This window comes from Mesoplodon mirus (assembly GCF_964341445.2).
Source record: "Mesoplodon mirus genome assembly, chromosome: X".
Classification (NCBI taxonomy): Eukaryota; Metazoa; Chordata; class Mammalia; order Artiodactyla; family Ziphiidae; genus Mesoplodon; species Mesoplodon mirus.
The window spans coordinates 122,857,467-122,878,089 of record NC_138981.1 but is presented as its reverse complement, the minus strand read 5'-3'; positions in this window follow the sequence as shown (position 1 = coordinate 122,878,089).

The following is a 20,623-nucleotide window of genomic DNA, read 5'->3' as shown; positions in this document are numbered from 1 at the left end:
CATCTCAGTGCCAGCCAGGGTCCCCTGGAATTGTTCACATTTGACAGTTCTAAGCTGTTTCTTCTACCCTGCCTTGACTTTCCCAAGGAAACCCCAATAAAGGCTCTGGCCTAGACTTTCCCCGCATTCTTGTCTTCTGCCACCTAACTAAACCTCGTGTTTCCCCTTTGGTCCTATGTGGCATTCGGTGATCCCGCATCTCTGGGACCTGTGAGTATAATAAACTTCTTCCTTCCAAGACTCATTCTCATTTCCTCCTGTGGCCACAGTGACTTTCCCACACAACATCCAACATTTATAGTCGTATAACTTATGTATACTAAGATGCTTCACATGCGTATATAATGCAATATGTCCAATCCTGAAATGGCCATTTTTCCCTCCAAACTTTTTCCTTCTGCCAGTATTTCCCATCAGTAAATGGAAACATGTGATTACAATATGCATAACGGAGAAACTTCAATCTTTTCTTAGCTTCTTTTCCCCATTCATCACTCACTGTTCAACTCATCTGTAATACAGTCTCCAAACTCTCTCAAATACATTCACTTTTCTACCATTTCTACAAGTATCAGCATAGTCCTGGCCACCGTCATCTCTACAGTGGACTCCTAACTAGTTTTCCTCTTTCCACTCTTACTCCTACCATTCCAATCTATTCTCCACCCAACAGCCACATAATCTATTTTTTTATCTTGTTTTTCCTGAAATGGATCCAATTTTAATCTGTTATCTCAGATTATGATGAATGGGACTCCTTCCTTTCTATTAAGTGGGACAGTATGTATAATATATCTGTACCTTACCTAATATTCATAACATAATTTATTGAGCCATGACAAAGTTATTGGTTCCAGAATTAATTTCTCTTCTATAAAAAAACTAAAAAACTAGAGAAACACATTAAATAAGTTTTCAGACAGACAGTGGAAAGCAGGCAGTTAAGGAGTGTAATCACTGAGAAAAGAGAAATCAATGAGATGAGTACTGTGATCCCCCAGGATTTCTCCCTGGAGGCGATTTCAGGGCTGTCGTGCAGGGAGAGGCAATCCCATCATATCCCAGTAGTCTTCTTGAGATGAGAAGACTGAATTCAGAAAGGCTCACCAACTGGAAACTGTGGGAAAGAATAATAAAGGAGGGCTACCTAGAAAAAGGGCTCCAGGAAACATACATATTGATCCCCTTGCATCTTTGACTGAATGAACATTTTATAGGGTAAATTTCCATGAGACCGAGACCGAGACAGAGAACAACTGCCAGGAAGCTGTATGCTGAACAATTCCCAGAACTCACGCAGGTCTGAGAGCTATTTTCAGCAGCTAGAGTAGAAAGAACTCTTTGAGCACCCAGAGCATTCAGTAAAGACACCAGAATGGTCAGGCCTCAGGAGTGGACCAAAAATAGCCTCAAAGTAAAAGATACTTTTGGCCCACTTTAACCACACTTAAAAATAAGCCTCAAAAGGATCAGGCTGATGCACAGATACTTGGGAAAATATCAAGTCTTTGTGAAGGAATAAAGCAAAATCCATACAGCCAATAATATAACATTACATTGTTCAGCAACCAATCAAAACGTCATGAATGTGTGATGAAGCGGTTTAATGTAACACATAACCGAGAGGAAAGTCACACAAAAGAAACAGACACCGCGATAACAGATATGATGGAATAAGTAGACAGAGACTTTAAAATAGCTATTATGGATAAAATCAAGGATTTTAAGGAAATATGAACATAATAAGGAGAAACCTACAGAATATAAAAACAAAACAAAACAAATGGACTGCTGGAGTAGAAAAATACAATATCTGAAATGAAACAAAAATAAAAAAGATGACTGGGTGGGCTTAGAAAATTCAAAACTACTGGATAAAAGATCAGTAAAATTGAAGATCGAATGAAAGAAACTGCCTTAACTGAAAAAAAGAGAAAAAAACAGCGGAAAAACAGGAATGTCTTAGAGGAGCCTCAGAAAACCTGATGACTAAATGTAATTTGTCTCTAGATGGGATCTGGAACAGAAAAAGCACACTAGGTAAACACTAAGGAAATGTGAATAACATATGGACTTTAAGTAGTAAAAATGTGTCAATAATGGTTCATTACTTAAGACAGACCTATTCTAGTGCAAGATGTTAACAGTGTAAGAAGCGAATGATGTCAGCGCTTGTCACTCCCTGAAACGTCAATTTGAACAACTATCTGTGTACAAAAATACCATCACAAGAGCTAAGGATTCCAGGTGAGAGATGATAGCACCTGAGTGAAGCACAGAAATAAATATATTTAGTCTTTGCCCCTGGTTCCTGGCACAAAGCTCCTCAAACCTTTGGAATTTCCTGTGTGATAGGCCTGTCTTTTGAGCTTATGCTAATGAGGCCACTTAGGGTAGTATCCCTAGATAGTCTCAGGATGGATCTGGTCACCCTCAAGTTCTAAGGTTTCGGGGATTGGAACTTTTGGCCATAACTCCCTGACTTCTGGGAAGGGGTGGGGGATGGGCTGCAGATTAAACTCCAGAAAAACTCAACAAGATTTGAAGAGCATCCATGTTTGTGAATGCATCCACATCCAGGAAGGGTAGTACATCCCAGTTCAGGATATCTCTGGACCTTGCCCTGTGTACCTCTTCATTTAACTGTATCTGTATCCTTTATGATAAACTGGTAAGCATAAGAAAATGTTTCTCTGGGTTCTGTGAGTGGCTCTAACAAATTGATCCAACCCGAGGAGATAACAACCTGGACTTGAGATTGGCTTCTGAAGTAGGGGGGGTGGGGCGGACTGATCTTGTAGGTCTGAGACCTTAACCCGTGGCATCTGATACAATCTCTAGGTAGGTAATGTCAGAATTGAGTTAAGTTGTGGGACACCCCACTGTTGTCGCAGAACTGCTTGATGGTGTTGGGAGGAAGCACACCGTGTACCCTCCAACAAATGCTACCCCTGCTTCTTCCCTTGCCACCCTTCACAGATTATTTTCCACAGTGCAGCTCAAATAATCTTGTTAAGATATAGGTCAGAAGACAGCTCTCCTCTGTTGAAAATTTTCAGTGTTTTCCCACTAAAAAAACAAAAGAAACAAATGAAAAGAAAGAAAAGCACTACTACAACCAAAGAAAGCCTCACAATTTTTACCTCTCTGAGCTCATTTCCTACTAAATTCCTCCTGCTTTGCCTACACTAGCCTCTTTGGTTTATGGTTTTGTTTATTAATATTTTAAGCGTGCTCTACCTCAGAGCCTTTGCACTGGCTGTTCCTTCTGCCTGGAACACTCTTCCCCCAGATATCCTTATGATTTGCTTCCTTACCAAGTTCTCAGTCTTTACTCAAATACCACCTTTTCAGTGAGGCCTTCCCTTCTGGGCACTCTACCAAAAATCTCCCCCCCCCACCCCATCTTCCTCCCCTACTTGTTTTCTAGAGCTTAAATGCTCTAGATAAATCTCATCTAACACACTATATATTATATTTATTTTCTGTCTGCCCTAATCCAGTGTAAGCCCCATAAGTGTTCAGGCTCCATACTTTTGGCACTTTGTTAAGTGACTGACTTACCTCATTAAGTGACTTACATTTCTGTTGAGTAAATCTCCCTAGTCCCCTCCAGTTCTAATATTCTGAGAGCTGCTAATATTATACATGATTGTCTTGTTGATGGAACCACTGTGTTCTGTGTGATTTTAAGTGTATTAATCAGTGGTGTTCTAGTAAATGTTCAACACTTAGTTTTCTGAGAAGAAAGGCCCTGAGGATGCTGACTGGATCTGGCCAAGCACTTGGGATTATTCTCAATTGAATAGTGATTTTCAGTGGTTTGAAGAGAAGCCTAACCAGATCACACAGCCTTGGCCCTCTCCTTGGGAAACTGAGGTATTTTTTAAAGATTCAAAAAAAATGTTTAACGTAGCTTCTTGGCTGACACGTAAAGAATATACATACTACAGATGGTTATAATTTTCCTCACTCTAATATCTTATTTTTATTTCACGTAATTTGTCTAAGGCCTGCAGCATAGCTGAATTTCTTTCAGCATAGGCTCTGGAGTCAATCTTAAGACATATGCAAATTAGATTACTTCCTAGCTCTCTGTGTAGCACTTTCCCTATGTGAAAAATGTCTAAAATAATACCAGTCTCCTCTGGTGATTGGGTCCATTAGATGTGCTAATCCATTTTGTGCTATTTATGGCTTATACCAGCTCATGAGAGGCAGTTGTGAACATTTCATCCAAAGCCCATGTTCATTTTCATCATGGAATTTAGCAAATGCTAAATGCGTGGGCTATCTCTACTTGCGGCGAGCAGGGGCTCTTCATTGTGGTGCACGGGCTTCTCATTGTGGTGGCTTCTCTTGTTGCAGAGCACGGGCTCTAGGCGCGCGGGCTTCAGTAGTTGTGGCACGCAGGCTCAATAGCTGTGGCTCGTGGGCTCTAGGGCGCAGGCTCAGTAGTTGTGGCTCACAGGCTTAGTTGCTCCACGGCATGTGGGATCTTCCCAGACCAGGGCTCGAACCCTTGTCCCCTGCATTGGCAGGCAGATTCTTAACCACTGTGCCACCAGGGAAGTCCCCTATTTTTCAACAGGGAAATAATTCTGAGTTATAATGCAGTAATTCTGTTAGGTACTACATGGTTTTTACATTGTATAGTCATTATAATCAGTCACCAAATCAATGACTCTCATTAGAAAGCAGTCTTTCTTTTATTACCATTAATTTAACCTGTTTGGAAGTCCTCATTAAGAATTCATCTAGTAAAGCCACGACAGTTATATGGATTAGATAAACTTGCTCTACTGCCTCGAGAGCTGAAAATAGATTTTGTTTGTCATATAAGATTAATTAAAAGAAATATTTAATGCAATGTGACCTTTATTCTTACATCATGAAACATTGAGTAACGATACCTATTTACTATGCATATTATGTATAAAGAATGTATTTATAATATCTGTGAACCAAATTGGTTAAATGCAAAGAAATCAAACGCAGTATTGAACAGTTAAGCAACTGAGTTACATTATTTTAGATATTGACCTTTGGAGATGGAAAGAAAGCATTTTGAGGAAGAATCAGTCACCAAATTTTATTTTCAGAGGAATAAGTACTTCTGGACACCATCTGGTCAACCTATGGCATTTAAAATGAAACAATGTTTGGAGTATTGAAATAACACAGAAGAATAGGGAATTGTCATTGGTGTAACTTGCAGGTGTGCTATAATTTTGACTATAGTCTATTGCTGTTATAAAAATTCAGGAGTTGGGCTTCCCTGGTGAAGCAGTGGTTGAGAGTCCGCCTGCCGATGCAGGGGACACGGGTTCGTGCCCCGGTCTGGGAAGATCCCACATGCCGTGGAGCGGCTGGGCCTGTGAGCCATGGCCGCTGAGCCTGCACGTCCGGAGCCTGTGCTCCGCAACAGGAGAGGCCACAGCAGTGAGAGGCCCGCGTACCACACACACACAAAAAAAAATTCGGGAGTTGTAAGTTTTCTTACAGAGGTTTGGACTAGAAAATTGGCTGTAACAGAAACACTTGAATGTACTTCTAAAAACAGATTTCTAGCCCCACCTCATATCTATTCAACCAATATACATAGGCAAGGCCCTCCAAACCTCAGATTCAAGGATTTGATGAGGCTACTATTAAAATCAATGGTGTAAGTCACTTCTCTCACATTATAAGTTAATTTTATTAAGTTTCAAATGGTGTGTGTGTATATATGTATATATTTATTTATTGGAATAGAAATGGAATTAGGGCAACATTTTAGTAGTTTGTGTTTTATTTTTTATTTTTTTTGCGGTACGCGGACCTCTCACTGTTGTGGCCTCTCCCGTTGCGGAGCACAGGCTCCGGACGCTCAGGCTCAGCGGCCATGGCTCACCGGCCTAGCCACTCCATGGCATGTGGGATCTTCCCGGACCGGGGCAGGAACCCGTGTCTCCTGAATCGGCAGGTGGACTCTCAACCACTGCGCCACCAGGGAAGCCCAGTTTGTGTTTTTTTAGAAAGGAAAATATTGTGGAAAAAACATTTAAAACATTGGACATGATAGAGCAATGTTAGACAAAAAAATCGATTGGATCATGGAAGACTCATTTTTGCTTAAAACATAGTTTAAAAAGCATAAGATGGGGTTGTCTTTACAAATTGATTGAAGTCTACACAAATGGAGAGGCCTGAACTGTGATCCAAATTCTCAGTCTAATGCCTTTTATGCATACTTTAGTGAACTTTGACCAGTAAGAGATCAATGTTTGTGAAAAAAAAAGTTTGATCAGAGTATTGGAGCTCTTTTGACAATTTTTGTTTATATATGTTTTGCTTATATTCTAATTATGGTGGGACCTACAATCAGAAAACAATACCGGGGCCACAGCAATCTAGAAAATATGTAATATAGAAAGCAACAAGTGTCCACCAGTGGCATAGTATGTAAAATTTCTGATGGAACTTGTCAAGTAAGTGAACAAAAGGCCTATGGAGAGCTTTAGACAGAAAATCAAATGATAGACTCAATATGAAGCTGAGCATTAGTGTCACTCGACATTCCAAAGACAGTCTACAATGTATTATGAGGCCCTGATTTGACTTTTAATGTGGATAAGGGAGAGAACTAAATTATCATTCATGGAAGTCATTAAAACAAACTTCACCCATGCACTTTTCAGCTAGAATTCATTGTAAAATTGTCATCATGGGACAAAAACCTGGCATATAAGAGTAATGATTTTTGTCATAAGTTGGCACATTTCCCAGGTGAGAAAACAGAGAACCTGTCCCCTACAAACTATGTCCTTCTACCCCTATCAAAGAGTGAACTAATCTTAATCCTTCACATAAAGGAATCAGGACAATTTGAATTTGAATCACAATTCTATATGGGGAACGTTTTATAAGGCTGAGACAAAGAGGTTTTAATTTTCTGTGCCTCAGTTTCTCTAATTACAAAGAGGGAATCAAATTCTGTATTATCCATTATCCTTACACGGGGGCTGTGGGAATTAGCAACGATATGATTGATATGCCCTTCAAATATAGGAGACGTGAGAGCAGTACTTGATGACATGAAAACAATAGTTTATGATTAGTGGGCAAAATCATTACTTTGCCTTTCTGGCACAGAATGCATAATTTGAACATAAAGTCAGAGAGAAAAAATAGTATTTGAGTGGAAGATCTTAAAAATTCGAATGATTTTATATCTGTGTATAAACTTAACTAGAATGTATGTGCATTGAATTGCTTTAAAATACAAATTCTTTTAGGTCAAAAGGGGAATCATTTTTGTGACTGAGTATGTGAAAAATACCTTCTAACAGTGGATGTCACTCCAAAATCCATCTATTGCCTTTTTTCCTTTTTGTTCATTAAATTATATATGCATTCTTGGCATTCAGAGACTCCACACACTACTGTTACTCTGTCTTACCTATACTTTTAACAATATATATTTAAGAATGTTTCTACTGTGATTTCTTAGGACACTTCAGAAAGAATTATGAAAGATGGCACATCTGCCTGCTGGATATGCATATTTGCTGACAATAAGAATTGGTCCACTTAAATTTTTAAGGAGCTAGAACAATCTCAAACGAAATATAAAATCAATAGCTTGTGCATTTTTTATAGAACATACTAGCTAAGCCAAGTATTAGAGATAAAAGTTAGAGATTAAAATAGACACAGTATATGGTGATTTCGCTTTTGGTGTTAGATATCTTTTCCTAAGTGGAAGGGATGTGTTCCAGCCAAGTTTTTTGTAAAATGAATTTATGTTAAGTGAATCTTCCTTTCCAATGGACTTCTAATAGGAAATTAAAAATTTATTCTGCTGGTTATAAAACAACTCTTATTGACTCCTAGATATATTAAAATCATCCTGAGGAATGCAGGAGATGTTTGAAAGTTGCATTTAGATGCAAAATTATTACTTTTTGGTAATGATCAGTGGCTATGTTGTACATATACAGTATCTGAGTTTCTAGGAAGGAAAGAGGCCATTTGAATTTTAATATCTTCCTTTGTAATAATATTTACCCTCGAATCGAGTTTACAATTGTACATACTGGGGAAGACAGAAATAATGCCCGAAATTCAGAATAAGTCTGGAAAAAAAAATACTAAGATTAAAAATAAAATACCGTAAGATGCCAGTGCTTCTGGTAACTTGAGAATCTGTCTCAGACTGCCTCATTCTCTCTATAATGGCTTGTTAATTTACTTCTATTGTGTATGTCATTAGGATATTGCAGTAAATGGTGTCCCAATATCCTGCACAAGTAAGCTCTCAAGACTTAACAGTTGCACAGAGCTCTTTTGCAGGCCCCCATCACCTTAACTGTGTTAATATCACAACACTGACAATTCTTTCTGCATTCTTGATATTCCTTGAACTCATTGACCTCTTTTAAGGTGTCTCGAGATCATCCATGAATTTTTACAGTTGGCTTGGAAGGGAGACAATTGAAGTACTAGAGTGAAATACTAAAATGCTCCCTCCTTGCTGAGCGAGGGAAGTTTAAGAAAGTCCGTGCTGAGTCTAGTAGTTGCCTGGCAACTGTCTGCTTAACCATTAGCATATTAGTGGATGGTGCCTGTGTTGACTACTTTTCTCCCAAAGTAAAGACTTGTTCATTGACTTTCAGTGGTATCTTTAGGACATATTAGCATAATCGTGTTTTTAAGTTTGAAAAAAGATTATCATGATGTTGAAGCTAGCAAAATATTGTAGTATTAGCTAGCTTCAGCAGGTCTGATGTGAAGTCGTATGCATTCACTAGTTAATGCTGCTTTCAGGCAAATTAGTAAAGTTAGATGTTTGTCAGTTGTTAATGTATTATCTTAACTAATGCAAATGACATGACATTACAGCTGGGCATATGCCTCTGAGTAACAGTGAAACCATCAACTAACTTACTGCTTTGACTCTGTGATGTTAAACCATCAATTGAATGTTTTTTCCCTTATGAATGACTTTGTTGGGAAAATTTAGTTGTTGGGAAAATTTAGTTGTCACGTTGTGGCTTCTATTTTTTAGAAATGAATGAAAAACACATTAGTCCCCAGAATAAGTCAATCTCAGATAGCTTTAACAAATCTATTGAAAATAAACACCTTTGTGCAGGTTGAAGTTGGAGGTGGTATTTGATAAACAAATGTGTGAACCTGCTCAGTGAGCCATTACTCTAAATGGAAAAGTTGTAGACCCACTTCTTTATATTCTCCACAATTGCAGATCTGCTCCATGAATGGTAATTCACGTTTTAAAGTATGAGCGACCTTGATTTCGTAGCCCCAGATATATAATGAAACAGAAGGCTAATGCTTGGGCTGATTCTGCCCTAAGTAAAATCCATCTGTTTACTACTCAGGCAGCATGCAATTCAGCTTTGTTTGAGTAGAACAAGATCTATACTTGAGGCTATTCTCTCTCCAGTAATAGAAAGGCATAGGGAAATATCATAGTAAGACTTATGCATTTTGTAAAGATGGGGTTCCCAGCAAACTCCAAGTATATACTGTCTCTCAAATTTGGTCAATGCAGAAATGCCACATGGGATGCTTGCTGATCTTCCCATAAACACTAGCCTATAATCATGTATGTAGAGATCCTGGAGGCACTCAAGAAAGGCAGCTGACTAATTTTTTTTAATTGAAGTAGAGTTGACTTACAATGCTGTGTTAGTTTCTGGTGTATAGCAAACTGATTCAGTTATACATATATGTATTCTTTTTGATATTCTTTTCCATTATGGCTTATCACAGTATATTGAATATAGTTCCCTGTGCTATACAGTAGGTCCTTGTTGTTTATCCATTCTATATATAATAGTTTGCATCTGCTGGCCGCTGACTATTAATTTCATGTAAAAGGAATTGAGATTAGCTAAGGGAAATTTATAGTAGATGTTTGTTTATAAAGGTCTGCAGATTATCTTTTTAGATTATTATGAAAGTGTGAAACAGAACTTTGAACATGCCACTTTTGGAAGTATGGTTCTGACATAGACATCGTTATTTCTGAGTGGACTGCTGTATTCATATTATGTTTGATATTTGAAAAAGGATATTTTGATCAGCCATGGTCACCACATCAGGATTTCCCACCCTGCACCAAAAGACAAATTTATTCTGCCTATACGTACTTCTATATAAAGTCGAGTAAATTTTGAGACCAAGCTCACTTGTGAAACCTTCTGTAACTCCTACTCTTTCCTCTGTATGCCGACAGCACTTTGCTTAAATTTCTAACAGAGCAATTTTTTCCTTCTTGCTTTTTTTAATGGTATACATTTCCCTCAACTCTGTGAGATTGCATACTCCTTGAAAGCAGAGATTATGCAGTAGCCATATTCAGATCCCTCTACAAGACTCACATAGTGGGGATTCCATAAATATCCTGTTGAATTGAATCTTGAAAAGTAATCCATTTCATCCATCAGCAAGGAATTAACAATTCGTATGTCTTGACTGAGGACCATTTGCTTCCTGAAAATGTCCCAGGATAGTAAAATGGAGGAGGCCAAGAGTGTTCCTTATAGTGTGCTAAATATAGCCCTAGCCAAGAGACTCATGGGAATAACAAGCAAGCTCTTGGACACTTAAGGCCAATAATAATAAGCAGACAAACAGAAGATAGGCAGGAAGGTTTAAAACACCTACATTTTGTATTTCTTTGAATTATGGTCTTCAGTTGGTATCTTATAAGTTCCTATCCAGAACGGTATTCATATTCAGGAGTATAATATGTAAAAATGCTTTGCAAAATCCTGAAATTGCGTCCGAATGAGTTCTATCATTGTTACTTTGGAGTATTCTACTCCCTAAAGTCTATGCCGTTTCATGGAAACAGGGTCCTAAAGAGGTAATTAACAATATCCTCATGGGAAAGACTGCAGAAAGATCCCTTTGAAGTGATGGCAAACAGAACAACTAACTTGGTAATTTAGGATTTTTTGTTCTTGTAACAACGTTTTCAGTAAAGTATTTATTAGCTTTTCTCTGTACCTAAAGAGAGGTACCTGCAGTTTTAAGAAAATGTCATCAGAGTTGTGAGTTATAACTGAACTGATGAACTGTTCAACTGTGTTGAAATTGAACTCTAATTTGCACCATAACATTAAGTAAATTTCTTCTGGAAACAAACAAAAAAATCCCTGCACCCCTTTTTGTATATTGCAGTTGCAATAAAATGTGAGATGAAAGCCACTTGATTTACAAGAGCTATTTTTACAAACAAAATCCGTACTGATGCACTATTGCTTCTGCATATTTACAAAGAACAATTTATAAATGTAGTCCACTGAACAAAAATACATTTAAAGCAGCTTATTATTATAAATGTGTTTCAGGACACTTCCTTATAACTTAGAAAACGTAATCATTTGTGAACTAAGCTAAAAAAAAATGAAGAATTGTTTAATTTGGAGGGAAGAGCAGCCCATGTGTGAAGGTAGGAGACCTTGGAGAATCTCACCTTTACCCCAGTGCTGTGCTCTGTTCCTGCGTTTGTGAGCCAAAGCCTGTTAAAATCGCTTCATTGTGAAGTGGGATAATGAGTGAATGGCTCGCCAAGAGGAGAAAATGGAGCTCTGAACAGCCATGGGCAATGCTGAACAGAGCACAGAGGATCAAATATTTTGCCAGTCAGCTACGTCTCTTGTATGCCCAACTTTATATCACCTTCTTGCATTTAACACAAGGAAATGTATCTTGAAAGAAAATAGGCATGTTGTCTTTTGTCAGGCAATGAGAATTATACAACAAAGAGAACCTTCCATTTCAGATATTCCAGGAAAGTCTCAACTTTACAGTTCACCACATTATCAGATGATATGTCCCAATTTTTATTCAGTATATATAATTGATATAACTAAGCATTTCTCCTTTTTCATCTTTTAACTGATAAGAAATGCAGAGTGCTCAAATCAGAGCCCAACTATGGTATTTAATCATTTCATATGACTAATAATATCAATGTCATTGCTTCCATTTAATTGATTTTGTTCTAGCTTTATTTTCAATCCTCCTGTTTTGCATTATGTGTAGCTTTGAAAGCCATAAATCATTTTCTGAAAGGCAGTAGGGCATCGTCATAAATAAATAATTTCCAGAATCCTTTGGAAAATTTTCTGAACTCTTTCGTTCTTGTCTTAGCCTCTTTAATAGGGACTGTGTAGTTTAAGGGAATTCATGTTTTGTATTTTAATTTTTGTTCTAGAATTGGCTTTCTCAGACTTCATGATTCCTGGGAGAGCTGTGAAAAAAAGAGAACCTGTAAGTACACAATGTTATTGTTCTTGTACTTGATGATGATGATTATTTTTTTTTTTAAATAAAGAAGTATTTTCAAAAAGTTACTCATGCCACTGAGATGGGGATAAACTTCTAGGTAGAAAGACAGTGATGCGATTTAAAGGTCACTGGGTAGGAAACTTTTGTGCAAATATATTTCTGTCATTGTTAGTTTAAATTAGCCTACCTCCTTTTAAAAAATGTAACTGCCCCAGTGAGATGGATCGTATCTCTAGCCCAGATGTCTCCTCCTTTTTTTTTGCGGTACGCGGGCCTCTCACTGTTGTGGCCTCTCTCGTTGCGGGGCACAGGCTCCGGACGCGCAGGCTCAGTGGCCATGGCTCACGGGCCCAGCCGCTCTGCGGCATGTGGGATCTTCCCGGACCGGGGCATGAACCCGCGTCCCCTGCATCGGCAGGCGGACTCTCAACCACCGGGCCACCTGGGAAGCCCCCTGAGGGCATGTTTTAATAGCCTATTTAAAATCTCCATGTGGACATGTCCAGATCTCCTCATGCTTACCATTCTAGTCCATTATCATCACGTCTCACATGTTGTACTGCAGCAGCCTCCCAACTACTCAAGCCTCTAATTGCTTTCCAAGCAGCAGCAGGACTGATCTTGTCAAATTGTAAATCTAACCATATCCCATCATCATCCACAACCTTCTCCAATTAAATATCTTCACATCGTTTGGCTAAAAGGAAAAAATAAAAAGCCCTATATCATGACCTATTAAATACCTGAGCCTTGTGGCTTCCACTTAGCAGCATGGATTCATTTTCAACTATGCTCCCCCATGATTTCTACTCTTGCCATGCTGGCCTACTCTCACACCCTTTTGTGTGGAACACTCTTGGCCTCCTCTTCATATTCGGTCTTTAGATATCAACTCAATCATCACACTTCAAAAGTTCACCTTCCCTGAGTTCCAAGACTAGGTCAGATGTACTTATGACATCAGATCCCTCTCTTTGTGATGATTTTATCAACATCTATGTCTCCCTACTAGATTTGAAGCCATCGTGTTGGGAGCTGTGTCTGTTTTTGCTCATTGTTATGCCTCCATTGCCAAGCCCAGTGCCTGTTACATAGGAGGCATTCAGTATAACGTTTGTTGGCTGAATGAATGAGGGCTAGTAGAAGGATGTCAACCATTCATTTTGTAACGAGATTTCATGCAGTCTTATTGCTTTCTTTCCACAACCTAGCTCTCAAAAAATTGACACTAAGATGAATGGGAAGAATATGCTTTAGAAGTATGGGCTTAACCAGGAGATGTGGGCAAAACACTGTGGTAGGCGAGAAGGGGCTTTGCATAATTCCAAGACAGTCTGCTGGGTGCTAGGTAACTTGGAAGTAGAGAAATCCAGAAGCACACTCCATCTTTTTACAACTCCTTGGAGATTCGGCTGCTCTATTGAGGCTTGTATTCTAACTATGTCGTTTAACAGCCATATGGAATGTTTAAACCATTGAGTAATTTGCAGCGGCTTTCTGTATAACTTATTGGTCCCAGTTGTCAGTGGGTAAGGAAAGAACTATGTGCTTCTGTCTTAAAATGTAATTTTAGAAATGAGAGTTCTAGAAACTGAAAGTGTTTTATGAATGCAAATGGAGCCTGGCTGAAGCTCTAAGACAGTGGAACTCTAATTCTCCTTGAAGAGGAATTGCCATTTTCCACAGAGAATTTAAATGCCTGGGATTAAAATATGCTGTGTCATTGGTGGTTAAAGTAATCTTCAACAAAAGTCATCAAAGGAATTAACAATTAAAGATGAAACTGACTAAAGCCAGACCCGTGTCTCACTGAGTGCTCCTTATGAGGATGGTCAAGGTGGGAATGAATTGTGATGCCCAAACAAGAGGTTATACAGACTAGATTAAGAGATTGTGCAGGGGATACTTTTAAATAATAGGGTCTTTCCAAACTTCATTTCTTTTGTGGTAGTTTTACATTCTTTTACAGTATTCTGCTTTAATCTATAATTAGTCCTCAGGTAGCCATTATCATTAATTAAGAGAAATGGCATTATAGTGTCACCAAGTGGGAATTGTGAAGAATTTGCTGATCTTAGAATTGAAAGCAAATATGCACACTCATATTAATTGAATTATATTATGGTTCTCCTTGAGGTAGTAGCATTGATTCCCTCAATGAGGAGAAAAAAGGGACCTAAACCATTTAAGTATTCTGGGACTTCTTAAAGACCGTGAGTTGTTCTGCAGGTTGGTTATATTGATAAAGAAGTTGGTAACACATTTGCAGCTGACTTTGTAGAAATCTTGCAGAAGAGCAGAAGATTCTAATTAAAATGGGGATATGAAGTTGAGGTATAATTATGAAAATTGCTCTTATTAAGGCATTATTATACTTAACACTACACCTTTGTAAAGGATGGTTTTAAATGTTGAAGTGGAAATAATTGCTTTTTATCATGTGAAATATTTTTATTTTTAATTTATTCCTTTACACTGAAACAAATACAGCTCTAACGTGATAAAAATATTTCCTGTCTTTAATTTGATACTGAAGCTTAGATGGTTTTCAGCCTTTTCAGAAGTGTTTCCCTTTTTAACTCTTATTTGTGTAAATGTCTAAGTAGAAAATAGTAGAGAGTATCTTTTAGAATTCTTATTATTGAGTATGAGTTGTGAGACATGGCTAGTAATAGAAATGAACATTATAGGCTATCTGATGTTTTTAAGACAAGACAACCAAAAAAAATTAATAAAATTCTTTTCAAAATAGATAGCAATCACTAAAGTTTAGACTCCGTTAAGGAATAATTCCACTCAAACTTCAAATCTTATGTTGACTAAGTTTGCCTTTATTCTCACTAGAGTGGTCGATGAGGTGCTGACGTGTCATGCTTTGCATAGCAGTGGAAAGCAAAAGGCCCTGAACGCCTTAGGCCAGGATAACAGACTCAGGCCACATTGACCACAGTGGAGCCGGAAACAGGCATAATCATAACTATTTTCTTTTAATATGTACTTTATAAGGGCAGTGCTTTTCCCCAAGAATTGCTTCATAACATACATTACAAATACATTGCAGGCCCATGGGACAGATTTGCAGGTACATGCCTTCTCACACTCAACTTCATTAAGTTTCTTTCTTCTCTCCACACCCCCGCTTCCTTGTATTAATATATGTCTGGCCTCCTTAGCGAAGATGATCAGTTTATTACTGCACCCTCAGAATCATAATATGTATGCCAAGATTAACAAATAAAAAGTTTGCTGCAGGTTCTCACCCCCAGACCTGTAGTAAATAGTGATAATTAGGTACAGCTCCCCCTGCCCCTGATACTAGCCACTTTGCCAGAACCTCCCTTTATACAGGGCTCCAGGCAGCTGCTACTAATAGGTGTGACTTGCTTCATGAGATGAAACCCCTTTGCTCTTGTGATCCTCATCAGTGCTTTTAAACCTCCTTTACTCCATAGCACGTGTAGTAAAGAAACACGTGTATAATGCCATGCAGTTGACAGATAAGGCTACTCAGGACTAGAGATAATGGGTTCACAGGTTCGAGGTCACCTCGAATGCTCATGGGATGAAATAACTCTGCACCTATTTGGGAAGCTCTGATGGAGGTATTTGCACAGTTTATTAAAAGGTAGGGACAACAGTGGCAGGGGCTGGATCTGACATCAAGTATGGTTTTCTTTCTGATATATGTGCTGTGGCTTTTATTAGCTGTCGAGCTGTCTTGAATAGTTAGAACAGAGTTTATGGCATTACCAAAAACTTTTCTCCAAGACATGGATCAAATAAAAAGAGATCTCTGGAGTACTAATCTGATATATTTATAGCAAAGCACTTTCTTCTCAAACGAAGGCTTTGTCTTTGAGACACCTGCGGATTTTCTGTTATCAGATGTTCTTGTCTACTCTCATGCTAATGATCCCACTATTTGCATATATTTGACTGTAAGTTGAAATTAGCTACTGAGATCCATGGCAATCATACATAAATGATACGGGTTTATAGCAATATCTACCTTAGCATCGGAAAAGTATCCCTTTCAGTTGCTGCCTCCAGGTGATATGTATACTATATGGTTTATTCACTGCGGTGTGTTGACTCTAACAATGGTTTTCTTTGAAATGAATGATTTGAATCTGATACCCAATTTGGTTCAGTCTTATGTAATACAGATAATATTTTTCAAATGTGTTAAGGTGTTTTTCTTTTTTTTGTTCTACCTTGTGTTCAGCCTTGCACCTCTGCTAGAGTCACCCATTGCCTGAAAAGAATTAGAGATAGTGGTGATGGATTAAGATAATTATAAGTAAGAAAGCAAAGAGAGTCAGTTTTCAGATTTGGGGTTCCCAAAATAGGATACAGTGATACATGGGTATCTTAGCTTCTTCCTCTGTATGGACACACTACAGAGTAGAGAGTGTGGCAAATTTCCAGGCACAGGGCCCATCAGAGAATAGCCTATGGAAATGGAAAGCATCATCAAGATGCCCCTAAATTAGTCATATTTGAGTCGCGAGCAAGGTGCCCCATAGGTGTGAGGTTAGACACACCTGAGGATGATGTCCTGGATCTGGATTTAAGCACAGACTCTCACAGCCAACAACCCCATGCATCCCAGAGTGAGGAGGTAGCCAAGATTTCTCAAGTCCTTTATTGTTGAGTAAACTGGTGAAATGAAATTAGCCGGGGGTTGATGAAAATAAGTCATTGAATGCAGAGATCTTGTGGCCGTAGGCCATGGCAGGGACATGGACTTCAGCTCCAGGTGTCTGCACGGAAGACAAAATACCGCAGGGAGGTGCAGTCCCATTTCGGCGTGCACCATCACAGGATAGGACCAGAGGCACTGCACTGAACTGGAAACCAGCAAAGGTTCAGAGCATATCTGCAGGCCATGGGACCTTTCCCTAATGCCGATATGTAAACTAGATACAAACTTTGAAATAAAGAGAATATGGCAGGCCTGCTGAGAGCAGGGAAAAGCATCCTGATAGGGACTTTGGATGTTAGATTAAATCCAGAGCATCAGGTCTACTTCAGACAAAAACGAAGACTCCCTTCAACTTGAATGAAACAGGTTCTTTAAGAAAAGAAAAACGGTTGACTGAGGGATAACTCAACATCAAATTATTTTAAGTGTACAATTCAGTTATTTTTTCTAAATTTCCAGAGCTCTGCAACCATCACCAATTGCACTGTTGATGAAGGGTACTATGGTAGTGGAGAAGTTGACCATTAAAAAGTACTTGAAAGTAAAATTTTCAATTAAAAGTAACTCAGTTTGGGAACATTTCAATCACTTTATTTTATATGTATTTACATATGGTTATATACACGTACACAGTTATATGTATATACAGTCATCCCTCAGTATCTGTGGGGGATTGGTTCCAGGACCCCTGCAGGTACCAAAATCCATGGATGCCCAAGTCCCTTGTATAAAATGGTTTAGTATTTGCATATGACCTATGCACATCCTGCTGTATACCTTAAATCATCTCTAGATTACTTGTAATACCTAATACAATGTACATGCTCTGTAAATAGTTGAAAATACAGGCACACCACGGAGATATTGTGGGTTCACTTCCAGATCACTGCAATAAAGTAAATGTCACAATAAAGTGAGTGACACAAATTTCTTGGTCTCCCAGTGCATGTAAAAGTTATGTTTACACTGTACAGTAGTCTATTAAGTGTGTGATTGCAGTATGTCAAAAAAAATTACATACCTTAATTTAAAAATACTGCTAAAAAATGCTAATCATGATCTGACAACACAGGGTTGCCACAAACCTTCAATTTGTAAAAGACATAGTATCTGTGAAGCACAGTAAAGGGAAGTGCAATAGAACAAGGTCTGCAGGTATAGTGTAAATGCTATGGAAATAGTTGCCAGTGCATGGCAAATTCAAGTTTTGCTTTTTGGAGCTTTATGGACTTTTTTTTCCCCCAAATATTGTTTGATCCATGGTTGGTTGAATCTGCAGATGCAGAACTCACAGATATGAAGGGCCGACTGTAGTTATAGATACATATGTAGTAATATATAGAGTTATACATATATGCACACAATAAATATATATATATAAATGTCATAATGCTCTTCTATGAGAACAGTGTTCATTTATTCATTATTTTATGAATTAATTATATCATTCCTTTAATGATTTTTATTTTTTATTTACTTTTTAATTTTTTTATATAAATTTATTTATTTTTGGCTGCGTTGGGTCTTCGTTGCTTGCGTGGGCTTCCTCTAGTTGTAGTGAGCGGGGGCTACTCTTCGTTGCGGTGCGCGGCTTCTCATTGTGGTGGCTTCTCTTGTTATGGAGCACGGGCTCTAGGTGCGCAGGCTTCAGTAGTTGTGGCATGTGGGCTCAGTAGTTGTGGCTCACAGGCTCTAGAGCACAGGCTCAGTAATTGTGGCACATGGGCTTAGTTGCTCTGCGGTATGTGGGATCTTCCCGGACCAGGGCTTGAACCTGTGTCCCCTGCATTGGCAGGCGGATTCTTAACCACGGTGCCACCAGGGGGAGTCCTACTTTAATGATTTTTATATTGAGAGATACTGCGAACACAAAGTAGAATAAAATTTCTTTTGCTTTAAGGATTTCAAAGTCTAGTGTGGGAGGCAGCCACAAAGCCAGGTAATGACGGCAGGCTATCATAAGTGCAATGATAGATGTATGCCCTAGAATGATTTTCTCTCCTTCATTCTCTCTACAGCCTTATAAGATGAGCCAGGTATTATTAATATCCTCCCTGTATAGATGAAGACCCTGAAGGCCACAGCAGTTACAGTAGCAGACACAGTGGGAGGAAAACCAGAAATTAGATAATTTTAGATACATTTTTTGGATCTTTTGAAAAATAGTTTTTTTGTTTAGTTTTTTTGTTTGTTTGTTTTTAGGTCTTAAGGATAGTAGGTCCTCTCCACTGAAATGCAACTCAGTATTTTATAAAATACATGGAGGCATGCTTTATTTTTTCTTTTGGTAGAATTTGTCATTATTGTTCAACCTACAAGAATCTATTAAATACTCACTCTGTGCTAAATGCTGTGCTAGGCATTGTGTGGCCTTCAGGATTAGATCCTTTGCCATTTTCATTTCTCACTGAGTGGTATCCCAATGCAAGGATGGGGGAATTTGGCCTCTTTCCTGATTAGAAGGTTCATTAGGAAGTTTTCCAACCTATTGTAAGAAAATGTGGGTAAATGCAAAAAATTGACTTAGAGAAAGCTGTGCTCAGATTCCAGCTTGGCCACATTGTGGTTGTGTGAAGTTCAGCAGTTTGCCTTGGCTCTCTCGGACATTTTTTTTTTTTTCCCTTTACGATGGGGATGATAATTCCTATCTAACAGTGATGAAAATTAAGTGTGTTGTGAAATGAAAATGCCCTTTACAGTACCTGCCTTACAAGTTACTTTGAATTATTATTATTATTATTATTTTCTTTTTCTTTTCGGTACGCGGGCCTCTCACTGTTGTGGCCTCTCCCGCTGTGGAGCACAGGCTCCGGATGTGCGGGCTCAGCGGCCATGGCTCATGGGCCCAGCCGCTCCACGGCATGTGGGATCTTCCCGGACCGGGGCATGAACCCGTGTCCCCTGCATCGGCAGGCGGACTCTCAACCACTGTGCCACCAGGGAAGCCCACTTTGAATTATTTTTAATTAATGCACTAGTACACTTAAATTTCCTGTGTATATTATCGAACCTTCTCAGCCCTATCCCTTGTCTTGATCAAAAAATGATGGTACAGTTCCTGCCTTCAGATAGCTTAAATTTAATAAATTAGGCTGAAAACACTGATACATGGGGGTAAGAAACAAGCGGGCAAGTTACAGAAGCTACTTAGATCTCAGCTTCTTATAATATGGTTAAAATTACCTGTTGCCAGGTATAAGGGGAATAGTTTTCCATACTATTTTCTGTAAAGGAACAAAATTTGCCACCCCAGAATGTCTCTTTGGCATGCAGGTTATTTGAGCTGAAAATCATCAAGGCCCAAAAGACACAGGAAGAACCTTCGACCTTCCCCCTAACTGCCTAAAGAACGTAGATAAAGGACCTGATCCTGGAAGGGAGCCAGCACCATAGATAACTATAGTATAAACTAGGTGTGTAGACGGGGAGGAGCCTAGCAAGGTCAGCTTGTTAAAATTCCTCTCTGTGTCCCATTGTCTCTGCCTGGCCCAGCAAATGTTTATTTCCCAAACACATGCTTTTCCATCTCCATGTCAATTGCTTTCCTCCTCTTTGAAATCCCAAATCACTACCCGCAACATCCTCTCTTGTCTGTAGCTGAAGATGGCGTTT